This window comes from Vigna umbellata, chromosome 7 (genome assembly GCF_029865625.1).
Source record: "Vigna umbellata cultivar VRB3 chromosome 7, Vumbellata_1.0, whole genome shotgun sequence".
Lineage (NCBI taxonomy): Eukaryota > Viridiplantae > Streptophyta > Magnoliopsida > Fabales > Fabaceae > Vigna > Vigna umbellata.
Window position 1 is genome coordinate 47,629,255 of NC_142171.1, and position 7,107 is coordinate 47,636,361.

Below are 7,107 nucleotides of genomic sequence, written 5' to 3' on the forward strand. Positions count from 1 at the left end.
TGAAATATTTGGCAAGTTGTGGAGAAAATTGAAAGAGGGTATTGTTGATATTGTCTGATATGATAAAAGATGAAATTTGATGGTGTCATTTTCCGCTTATTCTTGTGCATTCTGTTTTCCACATTTTGTTAGTATTGAATATGCTTGTTAATTGGGTCCATCATCACATGTGTTCTAAAAACCGCGTACCTTATATATCAAACAAATCTCCTACAATCATCATCTTTCCTTTTCTTTTGCCATCTGCTCCTTTGTCCTTCCACATGTGTCTTTCATTATCTTTCATCAACTATTCCCATTTTCCAAACAATTTCTCACTAATTATAATAACAATAACATCATCAAACAATTAAACGAGAAAGAAGTATGAATGGTAGTTTTTTTTGTCTATCTCATGGTAGAAGTCTCATATGACTAAAGAAATGATCAATTTAAATTATATAAGCAGGTACAAAACTCATTTTATAAGCTAATTTTATACAGTTAAATTAGACTTAAAATCCCAATTCTTAACAATTATAAGATAATCTATCCACTTGGGCAAAAGGGAACATGGCTAGGGTTTATAGATCACTAGAATTCAACAATAGCTATATTTTTAATCCCAGATGACGGTTTGTACAGGAGAAAAACAAAGAGCATAAGAAATAATAATGGTTGGTGTGTTAGTTTATGAAGGTGAAATTTTGGTCACAATCAGAAGTGACATAGTTCAAACAAAGCATATCTCGAAGTAACTGTCTTTAGGCACAAATGCAAACAAGTAAAATGTATAAAGTAAGTTTTTCTCCTTCCATGAATTGCAAACTGTGCCATTTTCACGAGCCTTTGTCACTGTCCTTCACCATTGTGCATTTATCGTTGCAAACACCAAAAGATGGATCACGAAAAGGTTGGGGGCAATTACAAAACAAAATCATTAGCGGCTAAACGCGTTAGATTTTATAATAATCTTGCTCTCTCACCAATCATCCACTGCCACGTGTCCATCCCTGTCTTCACCTCCTTCGCTTGTGATTCTCATCCTGTCTTATTCTCCCAACTCTTCTCACTTAATCACAGACGTCTCTCGTTTCAGCCTTCTATTATTTTTAAAATTTCCATTTTTTAAATCAATATTTTAATAATGGCGTGCTCCTGTTTTCTTTTTTTATTTATTCATAATAATAATAATAATATCACACAACCATTCTCTTTATTATTTTCTCACTTTTGGTTGAGCCACAGGGAGATTGATGACAATGTAAAATCGAAAATTGAAGTTTGAAACTTACATTTTAATGATGTAATTTGATTTTATTGGCAAAAGGGTTTTTTTTTTTATTTGCTATGTTTAATCTATGATTTGGTGTATGAACTCATTTGTTGGGAGGAAGTCACAGATGTGAATGGTGTTCCTTTCTACTGAGAGAGTGAAGACACCAATGACATTAATCTCATCTCTTCAAAGTTAAAAAGATTTGCATAGATAATATATTATTTTACCATAATATTCATATCATGTCATTGGCAAAGAACACTCTTTTTTTTATTATGAAACTGATTCTGTGTGAGTGTGTTTTATATGGACATGGGAGAGGATAAACAAGTTCCTTGAGATTACCATAATAGTAATATATTATATATAAAATAATAATATATTAATATTTATTATAAGAATAAAATAATAATTTTATATTTAATTTTATTAAAGAAAATTATTTATCTTATTAATCAAATTATTCACAGACTTTCATTCATTTTTATTTTCATATTTCTTAAAAAAACAATACAAACTTTATTTTGAAATCGACTTGAGTTCATCTACCCACGTTTCTTAAATTTATTTTCATCTTCTCTTAAATTATCTCATGTAAACACATTCTTAGACAATTTTATGGATAATAATATCTTCCATGTCTATTACATAAATACAATATTACTTATTTCAAAATTTTATTTATATATATATGTTAGAAAAAATGAGTTGTACATAAAAAATAGAGTATTACATTTTTTTCCAATTAAAATATTACAGTCGTTAAGTAGTCCTAGATATCAATATATTAGGATTTTTCTTCCTCGTATCATTATCTATCTAAACTGTAATATTTTATTAAGCAAACGTTCTTTGTAAAGTACACGTTCCTTATTAAAATACTTTTTTTTCGAAGTTTTGATCATGGAAATTTTAGCAGTTAATGTACATTTTTATATTTTAAATTAATAGATTCAAATTGCTTAAAAGAAGTGATTTTTTTTTTAATTTTATGAAAATAAAAGATATTATAAGTTTAAATTTGAATAGCATTATTTGGAATGAAAATGATCTGAACTGTATGTTGATGATGATATGTTTGAAACTGGAAAATTGGGAAATTCTGTAAGGTATGAAATAATGTTGGAAATAAAATTCTAAGTTTATGAATCATATGAAAATCTGTGAAGTTATCGAGTTGAAAAATCTGGAAATTTCATCTTCTCTGATTGATCATGTGCGCTCGTTATCGAACGGTCTTATACCGTTCGGTTTCCCTGGAACATCACTTAAAATGAGGATCCTTTCATTTGGAAAGGACTCTGATTTAGAACGAGCGTTATTGGTGTTAAGAGTTAGGCGTGAGCGTTCGGCTTAGCCTAGCGTGTCCAACCATTGAAAAATAGTTAAGTATAGTTGGGACGCTCGGTTTTGTTTACCAGCGTTCGTCATAAGGGGCGCTTAGTATTTTACTGAGCGTTCGTCCAAAGTAACTCTCGATCTTAGATTGAGCGTTCGTCCTAGTTAGCGTTCGGTCTGATAACGGACGTTCGTTCAAGTGCACGTGCGTTCAAATGCGCGTTCGTTCAAAGTACACGTTCGTTCTACTTGGTGCTCGATCATTGATCTGGCGTTCGTTCTGAGCAGCGTTCGGTTTTGTAATTGAACGCTCGTCTTTCATGGCTTCGTGAGCGAACGTATCTGGCGTTCGTCCAAATTATTAATTAACGTTCGGTCTTAGACTGGCAGTGTTGTTTTCTGAATTCAATTATATTTGGTTGTTTATCTAAATAATTCTTACTGGTTTAATTCTTTGGATTCTGCCTGGAGTCTTTATACTTAAAATTTTTCTAAGTATTATCCATAAATTCTAAGATCAAGCTTTTTAAAGTATTAAGTGTCATCAAGTATCAAGGGATAAATGGCTCGTTTCTATCGTTCAGAAACGTGGATGTATGAGTACTGCAATATGTTCCTTCCTATCTATTGAGTGATGGTTGTTCCTTAAAAGTAAGAGAGTGAATACAGAATGAAAATTTGATTAAGAGAAATTGTGAATATGTGCGAATTATGGATTGAATGGATTTATTGGAATGGATTGTGAAAGAGCGTTCCAAGGAGGAACGTCTCCATGATGTGAATATGAGAAGTAGTGTAGTATGACCATGGATAAGCTACTGATGGCTGTTCATCCTGATATTCCGTGATTGCTCATCCTCATGTAGAGGAGAGTAGTTCATGCGTGGGAATGGCAGGAGGCCCTAGTCCTTATAGTACTTGGGCTGATAAGGGTTAACCTCGGGTGGCAGCTGTTGAGGGTATCCCAGTTACTACATCACCCGGGTGCAAAGAACGCCTGTAGATACATGGATCATACAGTCCGGACAGTCTATAATTATGAGAATTTGAATGAGTTCCTTTATGCGTGGATTTATGTTTAATGTTGTATGAACTGTATGATTGATTTTATTATGTTAAATCATGTTGATTGTATTGAATTAAATTACCTAAGCTTACCCTTGCAATTTTCCTTGTGTTGTCTACTGTTTCTGTATGTCCGTCTTGTCAATGCAATGATCATCCGTTGTGGATGTGAGCAGACGGTGAGGCTCCCCTTGAATCTATGCTGGAAGAAGAAAATTTGGAGGATGCCAACCTTGTGGAAGTTGAAGTTAAAGCTGAGCAGTAGAGGCTCGTTCTATAGCAGCTTTTAGAATTTTGGGTGCTGTATTTTGATATTCTGGTTTTTTTAACTACTTCTAAAAAGCAACATAAAAAAAATTAAATTAACAAGTTTTTTGCTATAAAAGTTCCTTCATGTTGTTTTTCTTCTTTTATGTGTAAATCATGCCTTAGTATATATATATTTTTCTTATTTTATATATGTTAATGTTTTTTTTTATTACCTTTGAGAGAACTTAAGTATTTTAAAAAGTGTTTTCAGAATATTACAATTAATTATGCAAAAATATAGTTTATTATCTTTTGTTGGCTCAAGTGAAAGTGGAGTTTAGTTTAAATAAATTTATACTCGACTAATCAATTAGATTGTTTGTATTGAGTTTTTATATTCAACCATAAACAATATTATTATTAAAATTAATTTAAAATCGTTTTTTAATAAAAAAAAATTCTCAAAATTTTGAAGTTTTTGATCATTTATAATTAAATTTTCAGACTTACAAAAATGATTAAAGAATAGAAAAAGAAAAATTATGTTCAAATATCGTTTCAAGAGTTTTGCATTTGAAGACAATTGATGAAATTATTATATATACTCTTGATCTTAATTTTTTTGGAATATTCATTACAAGAAATGATATATTTCCTTGTAGTTTATTATCTGAATTTGTATCAATAAATCCGAGTTAGGTGTGTTCTTGTAATAAGTTTCTACACAGTATTATAGTATTCTTAACATGTATTTATATAATGTAGTAGTATTCTTGATAGATTTATTTGTACATTTCAAGTGATTCCTTGTTTCACATTTGAAGTGTTAATATAATCAAAATTTCAAAATAACGAAATAATCTAATTAAAGTGCAAAAAGTTAATATCATTTAACATTTTTTTAGAGTGAACTTTATCGTCAAAATAAGTTATCAAATTCTTATATTGCAATTCATTCGCAAAACCTTCCTAAATTAACTACTAGAAAATTGTCTATGTCATCATAAATAGACTAAATATTTATTTATATATAAAAAATTATAGTATATTATATAAATATATATAATTCAATAATATATCACTTAGTCCATAATATAAAAAATTTTAATATGTGAATTTGATGATAGGTGTAACATCCTAAAAATATAGCACACAACTATATACAGGTGTCAACATTTAATAATATGATAGAACAATTACTATAATAAGAAAGTCAAACTTACAGTTATTACAAAAATAACTATAAAATTTTTCGAACTATACAAGAGCTTCCTATACTGCTACCGAACGTTCATCATATAACCGAACGGTTATATTTACAGAACAAAAATAGTGAACGGTCGGTTCACCAAAACTATCTATACTATATGACCGAACGGTCATCTCCTATTCAGCAGGAATCTCACCGTCCAGCTCCTGTTCCAACGTAAGTCCTTCCCCTTCTGCTCACATCCAACAAGGATGATCATTGCAATAGAAAATTGAACAACAATATAGATAAAAACATAAAATAAGGGTAAGCTACTATAATTCAATTAAGCATGCATTCGTACATGAAATAAAACTACAAATAATTACAGACCGAACGCTATAGCATACAAGAGCCAACGTAGATATCACACATAACTTGAATATCATAATTCATGTACGACTGACACTTGACTTGACCATCCGGATTGTATGAATGCGTAGCTTGAGGCCGTTCGTGCACTCGGGTGGTGTAGTAACTGGAAAACCACCAGCTGCCACCCGAGGTTAGTCTGTTATAACTCACCCAAGAACCTATGGGCTAGGACCTCCCGCCATTCTCACACAATGACTTACCCATCTCTACTTGAGAACTGATAATCATCAGAATATCAGGATGAACTCCGTGAATTTCACTATCCATATTCATACTTTACTACAACATTATCCTTACACTGAGACATTCCTCCCCGGAATTCTCTTCCACATTACTTGAAACATAAACTTTTACTTGAATACCAATAATACTTCCCATACATAATAGATCATTGCTATAAATAAGCAACCAGCACCAATCCATAACATCAGCATTGAAAGATCAAACCACATTTCATATAAGAAGATCGAACGGTCAAATAACACCACCCTTAATTACAAACGAACGGAAATTATCTAAACAACAAACGAATATAACATAACGTTTGTTTAATAAATAGGACTTTAACATGAGCCGAACACAGCTTAAGAATAGAACACTCGAATTAAACCAAATACTTAATATAAGACCGAACCATATTTAACTATCCTCAATACTAGAACGAACGATATTTCACTATCCTCAAAGTAATAACTAACGATATTCTACTATTCTAAAAACAAGAACGAACGCTATTTCACTATCCTCAAAGTAATAACAAATGATATTCTACTATTCTCAAAACAAGAACGAACGCTATTTCACTATCCTCAAAGTAATAACGAACGATATTCTACTATTCTCAAAACAAGAACGAACGTTATTTCACTATCTGACAAAACCGAATGCTTAAAGCTTATACTGAACACTTATAATTACTCTTACAAACTATTCATAAAACCTAATACTTTTAAGGAAACCGAACGTTAATACCTTTTAGCTGAAATACACCTAAACTGGTATCCAATCATAAACGAACGTATTTTAAGCCTAATCCCATTACGAAGTCTACTAATAATAATATATGAGCTATCACAAACTAAAATACCTAATCCAAGAAGACTGATTATAAATATATATATATATATATATATATATATATATATATATATATATATATATATATATATATATATATATATATAACCATCAAAACTTAATATATTTATCACTCCCTATAAACCGAACTATTATACCCTAGTAAGGCTAGACTGCTAACTCTATTGATAACTTATTCCCTGACCATAACCGAACGGTTGAGACCGAACACCCAACTATTTTACATAATTTTTGCAGAATCCTTATAGACTTATACAGAACCACCAAAAACCCAGAAACATGCATTTCATACACTCATATACAATTCATCAATCAACTCATTCCATATATACACAAAATCATCACATGCATAATTAAATTTAATAGATTCCCTTACCTCTTAACAGACCGATCGCTCACAATACGAACTTTGCACCACAACCAACACTCAAACACCCAGATTCATTGTTTAAAGAAACGAACCAACCCAAGGACC